Below are 20,891 nucleotides of genomic sequence, written 5' to 3' on the forward strand. Positions count from 1 at the left end.
GGCACTGCACCAACAGAGGCTCTGGGGTGGACGGATGCAGAGTTCAGTAGCTACGCCGCGGTGGTCGATACCTGCAATAATGTTTGCTCTCGCGGTCAACGGATAACAGTGGAGATGAATGGGACTCAGTAGGCCGCCAATGTGGGACTGTTTCGCTCATCATCAGTGAGTCAATGTAGATCGAAAGGAGGCACCACCAGTCCAGCAGTTGCAGTCATGGGGATGGAGATGCGCCGGGGATGGAGGAGAGGAGTTCCTCTGAGGTTGGGCCGTCTCGAAGAGGCCGCGGTCGAGCAGGCAGGGCAGGGGAGGCCAACAGAGCCACTTGGTGGAGGGTACAGGCTCTCGGGAACGAAGCTGGGATCAGGTTGCGCCAAGAGGATCAGTCTAGGTCATGGAGGCCGTCCAGCTGCGGTGCTTTCTTCTGGCAGGGCAGAGTCACGTCAACACAAGTGTCGGTTCTCTACCGTTGCAGTCTTGTGGTTCCTTTTGTAGTGGTGAGTCGCGCCTCCAGTACTGCAATCTTTTTACTGGCAGATGACGGGGACTAGTGCCTCTAGCGTAAGGGGAGGTTCTTGGAGATTGATTGAAGGCTGGAAGGTCTCTGGTTTTTTTGGAGGCCTGACAGAGTTTCTGGAAGGACACCAGATCCAGTTGTCAACCCGGCTACAGTCGGCGGGGTTCTTGCAGGTTCTTTATGCAGCAGTTCAGTTCCTTGTCCAGCAGCGTTCTTCTTCCGCCTTCTTCTTTCGGTCAGTCGAACCTGAGGATCGAGGTTCAGGTGGTCCCTTAAATGCTAAATTTAAGGGTGTTACTGAGGTTGGGGGCAGTAGCCAATGGCTACTGTCCCCTAGGGTGTCTTCACTCTTTGGGTCTTTGTACCGGCAGACGCCGGGGACTAGTGCCTCTAGCCCAAAGGGAGGGGGTTAAAGATTGGTTGAAGGCTGGGAGGTTTCCGGGGTTTTTAGGAGGCCTGGCAGGGTTTCTGGAAGGACAGCAGGTCCAGCTGTCGTACCGGCTACAGGCGGCTGGGTTCTTGCTGGGGTCCTTCTGCAGCGATTCAGTTCCTGGTCTTCTTTCTGCCTGTCGAATCTGAGGAATAAGGTTCAGGGGGGCTCTTAAATACAAAATGTAAGGGCATTACGGAGGTCGGGGTGCAGTAGCCAATTACTACGTTCCCCTAGATTGTCTACACCCTTTGGGTGCTCCCTCTCTGGTGGAGAGGGGCACATCCCTGTTCCTATTGGGCCTAATTCTCCAATTCAAAAAGGAGAATTTCTAAGAGAGGGGTTCACCTCAGCTCCTGGTGACCCTGGGGGTGTGTCAGGCTGCGGTGGACACTCATACTCTGCTTACTAATTTCCCTGCCTGTCTTGCCGCCAAAAATGAGGCCTGGACAGGGGGGCGGGCATCTCCCCTAGTTGGAGATGCCCAAATCAGCACATCACAAGGTGAGGCTCACAGCCAAGTGTTGCTATTCCTGCCAGGGGGAAGTGTGAAACCTAGAGCATGCTTTGTTCCTGAAATCTGAGAGCACAAAGGCTCTCGCCCCATGCAGTCAGAAACCTGTCTGGTGGTGCGTAGCTGGCAGGGACCTGTCAACTGATACACTAGAAGTTGATTGTTTTCTAGGGGCATCTCTAAGATGTGACTTGAGTGCATTTTATAATAAATCCAACATCAGCATCAGTGTGCGTATATTATGCTGAGAAGTTTAGTACCAAACTTCCCAGTTTTCAGTAAAGCCATCATGGAGCTGTGGAGGTCATGATGACAAACACCCAACCCATGCACTTAAAATTGTCTGTGAATGGTACAGAAACTGTAGGGGCATATTGCTCAAGCAGCTATGCCCTTATCTGTGGTATGGTGCACTGCGCCTTAGGGCTGAAAGGCCTGCTAGAGAGGTCACTTACCTATGTCATAAGGCAGTGTTGGGAGGCATGGCCCACAGGGAGGTATGCCATGTCGATTCTTCAGTTTGGCCTGCACCAAAACATGCAGCCTGCAGTGGCAGTGTGTGGGTGTTAAGGTGAGGGGTCTCTGAGGGTGGGATAATATATGCTGCAGCCCTCAGAGGCACTTTCTGGTCACAAGGCTCCTGGACCCAGAGGTACCTTTCAGAAGGAACTTGCATGTGGCCCAAAGTTGTGCTAATTGTGGAAACAAAGGTGCAGTTTTAGAAAAGAACACAGGTGCTGAGGTCTGGTTAGCAGAGTCCCAGCACACACTAGGTCAAGTTGGCATCGGGTATCTGGCAACAAAATTAGGGGGTTACCATGCAAAAAGGTGAACTTTCCTACACAACCCCACGCCCCCAAATAAAAGAGGATAAGACTAACCTTTCCCAAGAGAGTCTTCACTGTCTAAGTGGAAGAACGGGGAACGTCCATCTGCATTGGTATGGGCAGTCCCGGGTCAGTGGTCCACTGTAAAGTCCATCCTCTGTAGAGAGATGGATCACCTCAACAGTTTGGGATTTTCACCTTTCATTTGCATTAGCCATCTGAGATGTCTGTGGTCAGTTTGGATTAGGAAGTGAGTCCCAAACAGGTAGGATCTCAGCTTCTTCAGGGACCAAACCACAGAAAAGGCCGTCCTCTCAATGGCACTCCAATGCTGTTCCCTAGGGGGTAGCCTCCTTATAAAAGCAACATGTAGGGCCACTCATATCCCTGGCTTAGAGGCATCAGTCTGCACAATGAACTGATTGGAGTAGTTTGGAGCTTGGAAAATTGGTGTGGAACATTGCCTCTTTCAGGGTGTCGAAAGCCTTTTGACAACTAACTGTCCAGTTCACTTTCTTTGGCATTTTCTTGGAGGTACGTTCTGTAAGGTGTTTCACAATGGATCAATATCAGTTCACAAACCTTCTGTAATACCCAGTCAAGCTAAGGAATGCCCTGACTTGGGTCTGGGTTGTTGGAGCCTCCCAGTCCAGAATTGTCTGGATCTTGGGTTGCAAGAGTTGTACTTGCCCTCCACCTACAAGGTGGCCAAAGTATCCAGTAGTTCCCTGCCCTACCTGGCACTTGGGTGCCTTGATAGTTAGGCCTGCAGATTGCGTGGACTTGTAAAACCTTCCTCAGGTGGACCAGGTGATCCTTCCAGGAGGAGCTAAAGACAGCAATATCATAAAGATAATCTGCATTAAAGGTCTCCAACCCAGCAAGGATTTAATTCACCAACCTTTGAAATGTGGCAAGGTAATTCTCTCAACCAAAGGGCATAGCAGTCAACTGATAATACCCATCAGGTGTAGAGAATGTTGCTTTCTCTTTATCTCCTGGGGCCATCTGCCAGTACCCTTCCGTCAAGTCAAAGGTGCAGAGAAATTTGGCTGCCCCATATCAGTCTATCAGCTCATCAGCCCTGGGTATGGGGTGAGCATCTGTCTTAGTGACAGCATTGAGACCTCTATAGTCCACACAGAGCCTCATCTTTCTCTTTCCATCCTGGGGGTGAGGCTTCAGGATTCCCCAGGGACTGTCAGAGGGCTCAATACCCCCTAACTCTAGCCTCTTCCTTACTTCTGCTGTAATGCTGTCCTTAACTTGGTCAGACTGCCGATAGATCTTTGTTTTGACAGGCAAGCTGTACCAGGTCTCCACATCATGGGTACATCAGTGTGTCTGGCCAGGGGTTAAGGAGAAGAGCCCAGCATACTGTTGCAGGACATACCTACAGTCAGACTGCTGTTGGGCAATAAGGGTTTCTGAATAGCTAACTCCATCAACTGACCCATATTTTGGACTGTAAGAGAGGAGGTCAGGAAACAGTTTACTCTCTGTCTCCTGATCCTCATCAGTGACCAACAACATGGACACATCACCCCTGTCAGAGAAAGGATTCAGGCTGTTCACATGGATCACCCTCTTGGGGTGCCTGCTAGTGCCCAGGGCTACCAAGTATGTGACCTCATGTTTCCTCTCAAGGATAGGGTAAGGGCCACTCCATCTGTCCTAGAGAGCCCTTGGTGCCACAGGTTCCAAAACCCACACCCTTTGCCCTGGTGGAACTCCTGCAGTGCAACCTTTTGGTCATACCACAGCTTCTGGAGTTGTTGGCTGGCCTCAAGGCTATTTTACACCTTTTCCATGTACTCTGCCATCATGGGATGGAGGCCTTGTACATAGTCCACCATGTCTTGTTTTGAGTTCATGGAGAGGCCTCTCCCAACCTTCTTTTATAAGAGCAAGTGGTCCCCTTACAGGATGGCCAAACAAAAGTTCAAAGGGGGAACCCCTACTCCCGTCGGAGGCACTTAAGGTTAGCGAAGAGCTGGCATGGCAAGAGGACATCCCATCTCCTTTTGAGTTTTTCCAGGAGACCCATGATGATTCCTTTCAATGTCTTGTTGAAACTCTTAACACGGCCATTGGTTTGTGGGTGGTAAGCTGTAGGGAATTTGTAGTTCAGTCCATACTCATGCTACATGTGTTTCAGGTATGCAGACATGAAGTTGGTACCTCTGTCTGACACCAGCTCCTTAGGGAAACGTACCCTGGTGAAGGCACCAATTTAGAGGGCTTTGTGAACTGCAGGGACTGTAGTAGACCTATGGGGAATTGCCTCAGGATACCTGGTAGCATGATCCACTGATACCAGCATGTATTGGTTTCCTGATGATGTGGGTGGTTCTATTGGATCCACAATGTCCAAACCAACAATTTCAAAGTAAACCCCAACCACTGGAAGTGCAATTAAGGGGGCCTTTCGGTGTCTACCTGCTTTGCTACAGGCCTGACAGGAGACACAGGAACTGACAAACTCTTAAACTTTTTGGGGCATCTAGGCCAGTAGAAAGGGCTGATAAGCCTTTCTCATGTCTTGGTCTGGCCAAGATGCCTAGATAGGGGATGTCATGGGCCAATGTGAGCAGAAGCTCTCTGTACAGCTGAAGCACTACCACTATCCTAGTGGCACTGAGTTTGGGGTCTCTGGCTTCAGAATACAGGAGTCCCTCCTCCTAATAGGCCCTGTGGGAGCCACTAACATCTCCCTTTTCCTCTGCAGCAGCTTGCTGTCACAGGCATTCAAGAGTTGAACAGACCTGCTGTCCTAGGCACAGATGTTCCCTAGATTTATTTATTTATTTATTTATTTTTGTGTTTTATAGAGCACGAACGTGACCCGTGAAGGTATCAGAGCGCTTTACAAGGTATACATTGTTGAACAAACAAAATGAATAAGGTGCAGGGACAAGAACATCAAGTATGGTTACAGTCATGGTCAGAGTCAGAAGCAAAAACAATGTTCCAAATGTTCTCGTCGAGGGCAGTTGGTGCTTAGGGAGGCGGTAGTCAGGAGTAGCACGCTCAATGGGGTGATTGAAGGCAGGCCTTAGGCGAGGAATTTGCCCATGAGGAAGGTTTTGGTCTCATTTTTGAAGCGTGCTAGAAGAGGGATTTTCCTGATGGAGGGTGGAAGAGAGTTCCAAATTCTTGGTGCTACTCCGCTGAACGCCCTGTTGTAGGTTCTTTTTTTTTTTTTTTTAAAGGTGGCAGGTTGGTGCAGGAGGTTTCTGGCGGACCTGGAGTTCCTGCTTCCCCCGGATATCACTAGTTTCTGTGCCAAATAAGCAGGGGAGTTTGTGTATAGGGCCTTGTGTATAGTGCAGGCCAATTTCAGCTGGATTCTGGCTTCCAGGGGGAGCCAGTTCAGCGCCTTCATGTGTGGAGAGATGTGGTCAAACTTCCTGGTACCTGTGAGTAGTCTGGCAGCCGCGTTGAGGCAGGCTTTTAGAGGCGCTAAGGAGGTCTAAGGTAATCCTGTGAGGGTGGAACAGCCGTATTCCAGTCTGGAGATGACAAGTGCCCGAACTGCCGTTTTTAAGTCCGGTGCATCGATGAAAGGTTTCAGCTTCCAGAGGTAGCTCAAGTGGAACCTGGCTGCTTTGGCCATCGAGTTAATGTGGTCTCTCATATTGAGGTTATTGTCGAGGATAATGCCCAGGGATTTGGCAGAGTCCACAACGGTCGGTGGGCAGTTCAGGGCTGTGATGGTCTTAATCCAGGTCTGAGTCTCCGGGTTGGCTTTTGATGGGGAGATTAGGAGAAATTCAGTTTTCTTTGCATTCAGTTTGAGTTGGTTATTGGCTAGCCATTGGACAGTTATTTTCAAGGTCTCGTTCAGGGCGACGATCTCATTGAGCGAGGAGATGTTGATGTATAATTGGGTGTCGTCCGCATACATATGGTAGGAGATGTTGGCGCCACGAAGAACTTCAGTGAGTGGCTCTAGGTAAAGGTTAAAGAGGGTGGGGGAGAGGGTTGAACCTTGGGGTACTCCGACAGTGACCGGGGTGGGAGCTGATAGTTTGCCATTGATGAGGAATCTCTGAGAGCGGTTGTGGAGGAAGGAACTGAACCATTCTAGTACCACGCCATCCAGACCCATCCTGAGTCTGAGGCGTTCAAGTAATTTTTCATGGTTGACCGTATCGAAGGCGGAGGATAGATCAAGGAGGATTAGAAGGCATGTTTTGCCTTGATCTAGGGCTAGGAGGGCATCGTCCACGATGTGGAGCATAGCAGTTTCGGTGCTGTGCCCTGGTCTGAATCCAGATTGGAAGTCATCTAGTAGGTGGAAGTTGTTGATGTGCTGGCTAAGTTGCTGTTGAACACACTTCTCCAGTACTTTTAGCACATATGAATAATTTGAGTACACTCTCCAGGAGGTACACTTCACCTCTCCCATCGACGCACAAGGTTTAATCCCCAACGTCATCCTCATACTGAACAATGGGGAACATACGCACATTGCTATCAGTGAGCAGGAGGGAACCGAGACTTCAAGGCCGACACACTGACCAGAGACGCTGCGGCTCTGACATGCCATCGCTCCAGCTCATAGTGGTCTAACGATCCCTTGCGGGGTGTCAACTTAAGTCCAGGACGAAGTCCCACACTCTCACTATTCAGGTATGGGGGCTCAACTAAATCCTAGTGGGATTCTTGGCTCTTAGACCTAGGCTCTTAGACTTAGGCTCTTAGACTTAGGGTCTTAGACTTAAGCTCTTAGACTTAGGGTCTTTCGCATCTACTCGCATGCTAGTTACACTTAGGTACATCTAGACAGGCATCTTAGGAGTACGCACTATATTTTATAAATGCATTTCATATTCATGTATGTGTTCATGACTATTGCAAAATGGTAGAACAATACTATTCCTTCTCCTGGAACATCAACAGATTTGGGAAGGAAAAACAATCTGCCGACACCCTGGAGTTTTTAAAAGAATACGACATCCTCCTTTTACAGGAAATATGGGCAGGGGAAAGCATCCCAATAGTGGGATTCCTGGAGTTTATGACACCCGCCACCAGACAGTCCAAGTTTGGCAGACTAAGGGGCGGTCTCTCAATCTACGTATCAACAAAACTATCCAAATCATTTAAACAGATTAAATTTGAGGAGGATTGCCTCTCTGGAATAATTCAAGGAAGTTCACTTACGGATCCTCAGCTGCTCATCTTCAACGTCTATATCTCTCCTTGTACCACCAAGAAAAAACTCAAAATGGACCGCTTGATCAACTCCATCTGTGACTTATTTGGCAAGTATGGCAGCACACCCAGCATCATTTCAGGTAATGTTAATACCAATCTCTACTGCAACCTTCTCAACGAACTGCCAATTAGGAGGGGCCCGAGAAACCAAATCCCTCAATTCTGCATCTCAAAAGCCACAAGGAAATTAAGAACTGAGAGGAACCATGCACTCCGATTATCAAGAAAGTACCCCAGCATTAAAACCAACTTTAGTTTTTTCTTTTTTCATTTCTAAAGCGCCTGGTTACGCCATCTGGTGTGTCCCCGCGCTAGCGGATTTCTAAACTAGAACCTAACCATAAGCACTTTCCTGTAAAATTGCCGACTAATGCCATTTTAGGAAGCTCCTATAGTTTAGTATGCGGAGGAGAATAGCCAGGTTTTTAGCTTCTTCTTAAATTGGCCTTCACATGGTTCCATCCTTTTTGTTTCTGAGAGACTATTCTAATATTTTGCTGCAAGGTAGCTGAAGGACCTGGCCCCCATTCTTGCTCTCCGAATTCTCGGAACTTTCACTAGTAGCCTACCTTCTGATCGTACGACCTGGGACATATTTGGAAATTAGAGGGTGCAGATAGCGGGGACCCTTTTTTGCGAGTATTTTATGGGAGTAGCACATGGATTTAAAAAGGACCCTTTCTGCCACCGGAACCCAGTACAGAGCATTCTTAGCGGAAGCTCTTCTAGGGCGATTCAGTATCAGCCGTGCAGCCGCATTCTGCACCACCTGTAGTTTGGCTAATCCCTTTTTGGGGCCCCCCAGGTGCAGTACATTACCACAGTCCAATTGTGATGTTATCAACGTGTGGACTATGGTTTTCCTTGCATTTTTGGGGAGGAGGTCCAAGATTTTCCTTAGAGTTTTAAGGGTTCCAAAACATTTGCCAGCTACCCTTCGAATTTGAGCCTCGAAGGTCAATTCTGGGTCAAACATGACACCGATTTTAACTTCAGATTTAGGTGTCAGGACAGGCCCCAAGGTTTCTGGCCACCAAGCAGAGGACCATAAACTCGGTGTGCTGCCTACTAACATCACCTCAGTTTTATTGCTATTCGATTTTAGGCAATGATCGGACATCCATCCTGCTACCTCTTCTACTAGACAACTGATGAAATTCGGTGCTTTCATTTTGTTACTTCCAGATAGTGTCACAATTAACTGAGTAACATCAGCGTATGATACGATGGTAACATGATGTTTTTCCACTAGTTCTGCCAATGGCCCCACATAGAGATTGAATAGTGTGGGGCTCAAAATTGATCCCTGCGGGACTACCTGTTGCAAAAAGATACTCTTCGAAAGTTGTGATTGCTGTAATACTTGGAAGCTTCGTAGCCATAGGAAGGATGTCATCCATTGAAGTACGGAGCCCTCTAAGCTGCATTCCTCTAGTCTCTGCAAAAGCATCCCATGTGAGACGGTATCGAATGCCGAATTTAGGTCTAATAAAATCACAGCTGACGTCTGTCCCTCATCTGCACAGCGTTTCATTGTATCAGTAGGCAGGAGTAGAGCGGATTCTGTTGAATGTGCTGTTCTAAAACCAGACTGGGAGGGATGTAGTATGTCATTTAGCTCAATATAATTAGTTAGCTGTTTATTAACTATTTTTTCCACAATCTTAGCAACAAAAGGTAGTAGCGAGATTGGGCATAAGTTTTCTAAGACTGCTGAGTCTATTGACGTTTTTTTTTCAGTGGGCGTACTATTGCTTGTTTCCACCTGCTGGGTACTTCCCCCTTCTGGAAGGAGATGTTTATGAGCTCCTGGATATAAAGCATAATGTGCTCTTCCCCCTTCAGGAGTCGTTCCGGACGGGCCGGTTCTCGGGGGGAGCCGGATTTAATTCCTATAGCAATTGTTCTCAATTCCTCTAGTTCGGGCATTCTAAATTCACTGAACCTATCCCCAATAAATGATCCAACTTTCTTGATTTCTGAGGTTTCCCCCAAGCAGGTTTATGTTGGAAAATCGATATATATCTTAGCCACCTTCTCTGCAAAGAATTCTACGATCCTATTGCAGTTTTCTATTGATTTCTTCCTCTTTCTGTCTATCATATGTTTTAAGTGACTTTAGTATGGTGAACATTTCTTTTGATGAATTCTTTGCTTTTTCTATTTTATCTCTATAGAACTTGCATCTCGTTCTCTTAATAAGTGAGTGGTATTTTTTACTTTCATTTTTATATTGATCTTTGGCCTTGTCGCAGACGTTTTTGCGCCAGGTCCGCTCCAGTTCCTTACAACCTTTTCTTGCTATAGCTAGAGTTTCATTGTACCAGGGGGCAGATGCCATTTGTCTCTTGGGAGTTCTTGTCGTCCATGGAGCTATCTCATCTAGAGCGCCTGTTACCCACTTCTCATATTGGTCATTGGCCGTATTGATCTCTGCATTGAGTATTGGTTTATTTTTTTCCAACGCCAGTGAGAAGGAGCTGGAATTAAAACCAGCCCATTTCCTATGGTGGTCTTTCTCCCCAGTATCTCTAGCCTATGATTACTCACGTATATTGAGAATATGATTAAATAGTGGTCCGTCCAAGGCATAGGCCAAGGAGCTTCGACCTCTATGTCCTTCTGGTTGGTAAAGATAATCCTTTTTGATGAGTTGCTACTTGCACCTGTTGGCTCAGGTTCAATGCCCCCAAATCATTACATAGGGATTGAACTTCTTTGTTCTCATTGCTGTCAAAGTGCAAGTTCAGATCTCCTAGTATATAGAAATATTTATGCTGTAGGGCTGGTTGAATACATCTTTCTCCTAAGCTAGCTATGAATTGGGCAGCTGTGCCGGGTGGACGGTATATCAAAAAGCCCGCTAAGGTCATATCGTTCGCCACTGATAGTCTAAAAACCAGTGCTTCACATTGTTCTATACTGGCTTCTCTAATATTGCACTTCAGGGAGGATTTGTGAATAATTGCAATTCCTCCCCCCTCTTTGCTCCCTGTCTCGCCTCAGTATCTCATAGCCCTCTGGGAGGGCATCCACAATATCTGGATCGGAGCTGTCATTCAGCCAAGTCTCTGTTAGGAAAATTGTGCCTGGTCTTTTCTCCTTTAGAATATCATAGATCTCCATTTTGTGTTTGCCCATTGACCGACAGTGTAATAGCATAAAGCACAGCTTCTTCTCTTGTTCCTTAACATTGTTGTAACCTACTAGACTGTTCTTACAGTGAGCACATTCCAGTGTCTTTCCATCCTGTTTCACACTATTTTTACAGTTGGACTCCTTTATTTAGTCTGCGAAGTTCCTTTCTAGAATATTTAAGTTTAAGTTGTGACGGCAATCCACCAGGGTTTCTGGCCCCGGGGCCCAGACAGGCACGGACTAGCGCAGACGGGCTTGCCTTTGGTGCGCCTTTGTCGTACCGCTGACGCGTCCGCTGCCGTCCTAGTTGTCATCCGGTTTTTATGGGAAAAAGGCTGGGCCGCTCAAACATCAACCGCCCATGTAGCCGGAAGTGCCTACTCCCTCCACAACAGACGGGATACACTCCGCGGTGGACCAGGGAAGGGCAAACTAATTTCTAAAAGTAAGTGCCAATTTATTTAAAGCGCAAGTTGCCTTGATTTTAAGTTAAAAGACCAAACATATGTCATTTGAAAACAAGTTGTGCAAAACATGGCAGAATAGCAGCGAATGCAATGTAACTACAGTGGGTGCTTACGATCGCGCGTCCGCTCAATAACAATCAATCAATCAGAGTACTTGTAAAGTACGCTACTTACCCGTGACGGTCCCAAGGCGCTGAGGGGAGGGGGGGGTGCTGCTACAGGTCGAAGAGCCAGGTCTTGAGGAGTCTTCTGAAGGTGAGTTGGTCTTGGGTCTGCCGTATGTGGGTAGGTAGGGTGTTCCAGGTCTTGGCGGCGAGGTAGGAGAAGGATCTGCCGCCGGAGGTCGTTTGTTGGATGCGGGGGACAGCGGTGAGGACGAGGCTGTTGGAGCTGGCGGGTGGGGGTGTGGAAGCTGAGTCTGCTGGTCAGGTAGGCTGTTCCGGCATTGTGGAGTGCTTTGTGTGCGTGGGTGAGGGGCTTGATGGTGATCCCCTTGTCGACGGGGAGCCAGTGAAGGTCTCTCGGGTGGAGGGGTGATGTGGCTGCGGCGCGGGCATGTTGACGATCAGTCGGGCGGAGGCGTTTTGGATGTGTTGTAGTCGTCGTAGGTGTTTGGCTGGGAATCCTGTGTAGAGTGCGTTGCCGTAGTCCAGTCTGCTGCTGACGAGGACCTGTGTCACCGTTCTTCTTGTTTCGGTCTGGATCCACTTGTAGATCCTGCGGAGCATGCGGATGGTGTTGTAGCAGGAGGAGGAGACGGCGTTGACCTGCTTAGACATGTAGAGGGAGGAGTCAAGGATGAATCCTAGATTGCGTGCATGGTCGGTGGGTGTTGGTGCTGTTCCCAGTGTGGTCGGCCACCAGGCTTAGGGGGTGGATCCGAGAATGAGGACCTCCGTCTTGTCCGAGTTCAGCTTCAGACGGCTGCTCCTCATCCAGTCGGCGACAGCCTTCATTCCCTCATGGAGGTTGGTTTTGGCGGTGTGTGGGTCCTTGGTGAGGGAGAGGATGAACTGGGTGTCGTCGGCGTAGGAGATGATGTTGAGTTTATGATGGCGGGCCACTAGTGCGAGGGGGGCCATGTAGACGTTGAACAGTGTCGGGCTGAGGGATGAGCCCTGGGGGCCGCCGCAGATGATGTTGGTGGCTTTGGATCGGAAGGGTGGGAGGCGGACGCTCTGGGTTCTGCCGGTGAGGAAGGACGTGGTCCAGTCAAGGGCCTTCTCTTGGATTCCGGCTTCTAAGAGGCGTGTCTTTAGAGTGTGATAGCAGACCGTGTCAAAGGTGGCTGACAGGTCCAGGAGGATGAGGGCTGATGTTTCGCCGTTGTCCTTGTGGCGCCTGATGCTGTCTGTGGCGGCGATGAGGGCTGTCTCGCTGCTGTGGTTTCGTCTGAATCCGGACTGGGACGGGTCCAAGATGTTGTTGTCTTCCAGGCCGCGGGCCAGTTGCATGTTGATGATTTTCTCAATGACGTTTGCCGGGAACGGGAGCAGGGAGATGGGCCTGGAAGTTCTTGAGTTCCTTGGAGTCTACTATGGGGTTCTTGAGGAGGGCGTTGATTTCGGCGTGCTTCCAGCTTTCCAGGAATGTCGCTGTTTCAAAGAAGATGTTGATGACCTTCCGTAGTTGGGGTGCAATGGCTACGTCTACTTTGTTGAATACGTGATGTGGGCACGGGTCAGACAGAGATCTTGAGTGGATGGAGTTCATGACCTTGCGTGTCTCGTCGTCGTTGACACTGGACCAGGAGGTCAGGCGGTTGGCGCTGGTGGTGGTCACAGGAGAAGTGGAGTCTGGCGTAGTCGGGGCGGTCGTGGTGTTGAAGCTGTCGTGGATGTCAGCGATCTTGCGGTGGAAGAAGGTGGCTAGTGAGTCGCACAGTTCTTGTGAGGGCGGGATGTCGTTGGCGCTGGGGTTGGAGAGTTCCTTTACGATGCTGAAGAGCTCTTTACTGTTGTGCGCATTGTTGTCCAAGCGGTCTTTGAAGGAGGATCTCTTGGCAAGTCTCATGAGATGGTGGTGTCTGCGGGTGGCGTCCTTGTGGGCTGCGTGGTTGTCCGGTGTGCGTTCGTGTAGCCATGTCTTCCCCAGTTTTCGGCATGCACATTTGGAGGCCTGGAGCTCGTTGTTGAACCATGTGGCTCCCTTGTTGGTGTGGTTGTTGGAGGGTTTCTTGAGCGGGGCGAGGGTGTTGGCGTAGTCGCCGATCCACTGTCTGAGGTTGCGGGCTGCGGCGTCTGGGTTGGTGGGTTCTTGGCGAGGGAGGTGAGCAGCTGGTCTTCGGTGACCTTGCTCCAGCAGCAGCGAGGCAGCTGTTCGGTGCGATGGTGTGTGTTGGTTTCCTGAAGGTGAAGTGGATGCAGCGGTGGTCGGTCCAGTGGAGTTCGTTGGTGAGATCGAAGGCGACGTGGGAGCCTGTGGAGAAGATGGGGTCAAGAGTGTGACCGGCGGGGTGGGTGTGGTGACGAGTTGTCTGAGGCCGAGGTTGGTGAGGTTGTTGATCAGGGTGGTGGAGTTGGCGTCGTTGTTGTTCTCGAGGTGGAAGTTCAGGTCCCCGAGAAGGATGTAGTCCGTGGAGGCGAGTGCATGGATGCTGGTGAGGTCGGCGATGGAGTCGCTGAACCGAGCCCGGGGTCCGGGTGGTCTGTAGATTAGTGTTCCTCTGAGGGTGGTGTTTGGGTCGGTGTGTATCCGGAAGTGCAGGTGTGCGGCTGTGTTGAGGGTGTCGTCTGCGTGGGTGGCGACTTTGGGGGTTGACTTGTGGATGATGGCTATTCCTCCTCTGATTCTGTTTACGCGATCCCTGCAGGTGATCTTGTAGCCGTCCGGGATGCCTATGGTGATGTAGGGCGCCGAGGAGTCGTTCCACCAGGTCTCGGTCAGGAAGGCCACGTCTGGGGAGGAGGTGTGAGCAGTTCCCAGAGCTCGACAGCGTGTTTGCGTGTGGAGCGGGTGTTGAGGAGTATGCAGCGGAAGTGGTTGGGTCCAGTCCTTGGAGGTTTGGTGTTTCTGTCGCAGGTGAAACTGCAGGTGCGGCAGGAGAAGGGTGTGTGTCCGTTTTGGGGCAGCCTGGAAGCAATAAACAATAAGCAAGCTCAAGCAGCTTTTAGAATCTTGACATAAAGGAAAAACCTGCAGCCTCAGATCAATTTTGGCTGAAGCTCATCTATGAAAGTAATAACCCTAACCCGAGGCAATTCTGGTCTCTTGTAAATAGGAGCACACAAAGTACAAGTGGGTATGGCAGTGCAAATATCAGCGAAGACATTTGGAGTAAGTTTTTATCTCTTCACTTTGGGGACACCAATATAAATGATGCTTGCACCAATTCCCCCAGCCCAGTTAACCTTATGATCTCCCTCCCGGGACTGGAGAGCCTGTGACGAGCTTGCTCTGTAAAAATTCCACCTGAAGATCCGACACACAAAGAATCAATGAAAAGGAAAGATATATCGCTAGAGCCCACGGTGACTCCTGATGCCTTAAACGAGATGTCGAGCCTCATAACGAAAGTCAGAGCTGAAGGAGCCCCAGGTCCGAACAGCCTACCGGGCCATGTTTAAATCTGATGTCAACCTATGGTCAGAATACCTGAACCCCCTTGTTTCTCTATTGCAGTCTAAACAACCCATGTTGTTTAGAGTCCTGGCAAGGTGCAATCATTCACCCAATCTACAAAAGTGGGAAGAGAAACGAGCCAAAAAATTACTGAATGGTTACACTTCTATGCAAACATTCTATTGGAGGCGCTACAGGTGTGGGTCAAAACAACCGCGCGCCTCCCTTTTAATCAGACAGGCTTCATGGCTAATACCAGCACTACAACCAATTTGTTAACGCTAACAGTCCTGATGGAGAAAGAGACAGTCCAACAAATCCCGCTGCACTGTTGCTTTGTAGACTTCAAAGCGGCCTTCGACCGGGTGCCCAGGGGTCTGTTAGGGCAGAAACTAAAATCGTGGGGCATACCACTGCCTCTCCTTCAAGCAATAATCCAACTCCATACGGAAACATGGATAGGAATCAAGCTGGCTGAAGGCTTCCATGTTTCCAGGAAGATTCAAACTTAAACTGGCGTCAAACAAGGTTGTGTATTGGCCCCACTTCTTTTTAATTTGATTATATCTGACCTTTCTCCAGTACTCAACAGTGTAAATTGCCATCCTCCTCAACTAGTCAGGACCCGCATCACCAATTTTCTTTATGCCGATGACTTGGTGTTCTTAAGCTACCCAAAAGTGGGTCTCCAGAGGCTACTGGATTAACTGCTACCTTACACGACAAGAAATCGCCTAGAACTGAACCTGTCAAAAACCAAAACAATATCTTTTGGGAAGCAAAAAAGGTCAATAGAAAGGCAGCACTTCAACGACACAAAGCTAGAATCAACCCCCAGTTATAAATACTTGGCATCTTTCTCGACATCAGAGGTACTTTTACCAAGCATAAAGAAGCATTGAAAACCAAAGCCTTGTTGTTAGAAGCGGCCGCTGCAAAATTAGCAAAACAGCTACTAGGTCCCAGCCTAACTCTCTTGCTGAAAGTGATGAAGGCTAAGGTAATTAACTCCTTGACGTATGGGCACGGGATCACTACGGGTACAACCAGTATATTAATAATTAAACTAACAACTAACATTTTTAAAAGAGCCTTTCGGTTGTCTAGATCTGCCTTGCCAGCCTAAGTGAGACTAGAACTGGGACTACAAGATCACCATGGAGTGGAGGCAGGCGCATTTATTAAACTATGTCATAGACTGCACCGTGCCCGGGAGGGTTCCTTGGAGGCTCGACTATGGCAGGAAATACAGAAAAATCAGACCAGCCATAAGCATCGGTAACTCCTGGATCGCAGGTTACAGTTACTAGGAGTAAAAGACCTCTGGGAAACAAACCCCTCCCACCCGGTGTTAAAGACCGCCATTAAAAAAACTGTCAGATTGTGGTTCTTTCACTCGGACAGGGCAATACTGTCAAAGAGGAAACACGCTTGGGCTGTAATCTCCAATTTTAAAGTGGGTGTTCAGCCGCTCTACCTATTAAGCACATATGCACTTTATTGGAAACATACGTTTTTAGCCCTGAGGATGGGTGACTGGCCCTTTCTGAAGAACCTCCTCGAATGGCGCCGGCCTGGTAGCAGTACTGAATGCAGGTTGTGTGGCTATCATTCTGAAACAATGGAACACATCGTCTTTGCATGCCCAGCATTGCTTACGGCCAGACGTTCATTGCTGCGAGGCCAATGTATCATGTTGGGAGTTTGATCTTGACGCCAAGCAATAATGGCCGCTCTTAACCCTGACAACACCAAGCTAAACATTGGGCTTACGCAAATTCGTCCACAAAGCGTAAAAACTTCTGGAAGCCATAACCACATCCAAACCCTCCTCATCTTAGCATGGCGGCCGAGTTAATAGACTCAACAATCAAATTAGAGACTACAACATCAGAAAGCCAGAGCGATGACTCCCAGCAGAACATTATTAGCCAATAATGGTCCCCCTAATTTTTTGTAATTTTAAATCCACCGTTTTTAACATTTATTACTGTCATTTTTATCGTTCGATTTAGTCAAGTTTTCAAAAATTGTAAATTGTTTTTTAAACCAATCAATTAAGAGTGTATATATTCCTTCTTATTCACTGTATTGCTGATTCGATATCTCTGCTAATGTGTTACAGTGCACTTATTTTACATGAGAAGAACTATGGTACAATAAATTCTTATTGTAAACACGCTCAACTGTTTCTTCTATGTATCTCTCTGAGAGCAAAACAAGCAAGCACGAGTGACTGGGTGAAAAGTAGTATATTGTTTACACAAGTCTGAGGTTATTATGTTCTGAAGTTGCAAAAACAAATCTCTCTGATAAAAGGAGATTCTAGTAGCACTGCAAACTAGCTAATGCGAAAACATAGGCTGACATATTCGGTGGGGGTGTACAGAGTCAGTTTGCCACCAAGCCCACAGTATATGTTATCCGTAAACAGTGTAGGTCCTGCATGAAAGGGTACCATCGGAACTACACTACAGAGTCTTTTGATGTTCAAAAGCTGGTCCCCCTGTCTTCTTACCTTTCCTCTTTGAAGGTTGACCCATTCTTCCAGGCTCCAAAATTTCTTTTTCACCCTGTGCTCGAGTTTGTGCTCTTGTTTTCACAAACACACAATATCTCAGGGATTTGCAGCATGGCTTTTCAGCTCACCGCAGCCCTCGCTGAGGTCTCCAGGTCGTTTCCAAGCAGACAGGCAGCTGGAAGTTTTGGAGAGACCACTACCTGTTTCAGGCCAGTAACCCCCGGTCTAAAGGCCCCATAGTGATGAAATGGTCGGTAGTGACACTATCCGCATTAGTGACTGGATAGGCTTTTCCAGTAATGTATGGTCCTAAGGAAATCAGTTTATATTTCACTATAGTGACACTGGCACCCGTGTCCCTCAGGTCCTCTACTCTAGTCCATTCACTAAGGGGTACTGTAAGTCATTTTTTAAGTTAGGGGGAAAGGCAGCTAAAGTGGCCAACTCTCCCTCCCTTTCAGAAACTAAAACAGCTTCAGTGTGAACCACGATTTGCTCTGGGCACACTGTAGATCTCATCTGGAGATTTGCCACACCAGTGCTAACTGGAGGTGGACTGGGGGAATTCTTGTTAGGACAGGCAGAATTTCCAGTTTGGTGATCAACCTACCTACAGGTGCGACACCAGGCCTTTAGGGGATAAAAGTTTTTACCCTTATACCCACTAGTGGGCTGGGAAGACTTCTGGGGCCCATCCTCCTGAACAGGTTTTTGGGGCCCTCTAGAAGAAGCTTGATTTTTTTCTTTGGAGGGATCTCCCCCTTTCCTCAGGGACGGTTTTGTAACCCCTTTCTTATGGGCAATCCCAGTGGAAGTTTTGGTCACCCTAGTCTTGACCCAATGGTCTGCCTTCTTTCCCAATTCTTGAGGAGGAATTAGACCTAGGCCCACTAGATACTGATGCAACTTTTTGTTGGTGCAATTAAAAAAGTGTTGTTTAATCAACAGATTATAAAGCCCAACATACTCATGCACTTCACTTCCAGTTAACCAGCCATCTAGTGTTTTACTGAGTAGTCTATGAAGTCAACCCAGGACTGGCCTTGGGTTTTGTGAGACCCCCTGAATCTAATCCTATATTCCTCAGTTGTGAGTCTGAAGCCGTCAATCAGGGGGCTCTTCATGAGGTCATAGGACTCAGCATTTCCCCCACAAAGGGTCAGAAATCTGTCCCTGCAGTTACTAGTGAACAGTTTCCAAAGTAATGCTCCAGAGTGTGAATTATTCACTTTTCTCATCCCACAGACCTCTCAAAGGCTGTGAGCCATTTGGTGATAGTGGGCCTAATTCACAGAACTAACTTAAGACAAAATCCTAAGCTTACTACCATTTTGATATTCACAGAAGGCACTTACTCATTTCGATATTCACAGAAGTTAGGAGTCCTAACTTTAGGACTCCTAAATGCCTTCTGTGAATACAGAAAGTCTTAAAGTTAGGATTTTTCTCAGTTTAGGAGTAGTAAAGTTAGGACGCCTAACTTTAGGACTCCTAAATGCCTTCTGTGAATACAGAAAGTCTTAAAGTTAGGATTTTTCTCAAATTAAGAGTAGTAAAGTTAGGACTCCTAACTTTAGGACTCCTAAAAGCATTCTGTGAATACAGAAAGTCTTAAAGTTAGGATTTTTCTCAGTTTAGGAGTAATAAAGTTAGGAGTCCTAACTTTACTACTCCTAAACTGAGAAAAATCCTAACTTTAAGACTTTCGTTATTCACAGAAGGCATTTAGGAGTCCTAAAGTTAGGACTCCTAACTTCTGTGAATACCGAAATGAGTAAGTGCCTTCTGTGAATACCAAAATGAGTAAGTGCCTTCTGTGAATACCAAAATGGTAGTAAGTTTAGGATTTAGTCTTAAGTTAGTTCTGTGAATCGGGCCCATTGTCACCTTTCTCATATTTGGAGACAATCCCTTTGGGGATTTTAGGGTCATAAAAACATTCTTTTTTCCCAGGTTTGATATTGCTATCACCATTGATTGGAGGTAGTCCCATCTCTGCTCTCTTTTCCAGAGCCAGGATTCTGGACTCTAGATCTTTTCTTTTAGTCAATCTTTCTAGAAGGATGTCCTGTTCATTGAGTCCGTCCTCCTGACCTACCTGTGTGGGACCTAGGTGCTTTGAGTACTACCCTTGGAGTCAGGGGCCCAGGGACCATGTTCTCCCTATTTAGTGCAGGAGTTTGGGTGTTGTCCTCCATGTCACTAACATCATCATCTCTTGAGTCAGGATCTCCCCCCTAAGAAGCGTGGTCCTTGCATACTCTGCCAAGAGCTCCTGGAGCGTTATCTTGGAGGCATGGGCCCCCATGGATATCTTTTTAAGTCTACCCAGAGACCTTAACTCACACATCTCTAGATGGAGGTGGGGGTGAGCTCGAGCACCTCAACCCTATCCGGTATATCGGTCATTCTTTCACTAAAAGTTGGGATCTTTTTACCAGAGGTCTAAAAACACTTCTAAAATACTTTTACCCCTAACTACAGTAAGTTGTTATTTAAAAGAAATGCTAATGACACTTAACCAAGGCCCTAAAAGACTTTAAAAAATTTAGAAAACTTGTCAATTCAAAAATCAGAGTCTAAAGACAACTTTGGAGTCTTGTCGTGTGATCAGGTTTTGGCTGAGTAGTCCAACAAATGCAAAGTCGTAGACCCCACCACTGATTCACCAATCTAGGAAGCCGGCTCTGTATATACTATACTAAAAAGAGGTATAGTGTGCACAGAGTCCAGTGAGTCCCCAAAAGTATGGCAGAGGTTAAAGTAGATAATGCCTTATTCTCAATTTAGTGGTAGCTGGGCTGCGCAGTTAGGCTGATCAGGGGTAGTTTGAATGCATTTGGTGTACTTACTCATACAAAGCAGGAACACACAGTCAATGATTGACTCCAGGCCAATGTTTGTAGAAAATATTAACTTAGGTACTTTCATTCCTAGGAACCAAGTTGAACTCAGTTACAGGTAGGTAAGACTTTCAAAAAGGTAGTAGGAGTACTTTATGGTATTGGAGGTACTTTGGTATTGTTGATTCAACACAGTACCATTCAGTACTGGTACAAGATAGACTGTTGCAAGTCATCAATAGAGTGCAATGCAGTCCCAAGGAAGTAAATAAAATGTATGCATCAGCAGGTAAGTACACGACTTACATTGCCAGTCTTCAAAGGTTTGCCCGACCCTGGACAAGGGTAAGTTTGAGTTGGGTACTGCACCACCAGCGGTACTGGGGTGGTCGTGTGCAGAGTTCAGTATCTACGCCGCAGTGGTCGATACTTGCAATGATGTTTGCTCTCTCGGTCAGTGGAGAAAAATGGGAATGAATGGGACTCAGTAGGCCTCAAACCCTGAGACCATTGCAGTTGTTGTCAGCGACTCACTGAGATCGAAGGGAGGCACCACCAGCCCAGCAGTAGCAGTCATGGGGATGGAGATGCACAGGGGATGGATGAGAGGAGTTCCACCGAGGTTGGGCCATCTTGTAGATGCTGCGGCAGAGCAAGCGTGGTAGGAAGAGGCCAACAGCGCCACTTGGAAGAGTGTACAGGCTATTGGGAACAGAGCTGTGGTGCGTTCTTCTGGCAGGGCAGAGTCACGTCGACACAAGTGTCGGTCCTCTACCGCTGCAGTCTTGTGGTTCCTTTTCTAGTGGTGAGTCGCGTCGACACAAGTGGCGGTCCTCAACTACTGCGATCT

The sequence above is a fragment of the Lissotriton helveticus genome, chromosome 2_2 (assembly GCF_964261635.1).
Source record: "Lissotriton helveticus chromosome 2_2, aLisHel1.1, whole genome shotgun sequence".
NCBI classification, from domain to species: domain Eukaryota; kingdom Metazoa; phylum Chordata; class Amphibia; order Caudata; family Salamandridae; genus Lissotriton; species Lissotriton helveticus.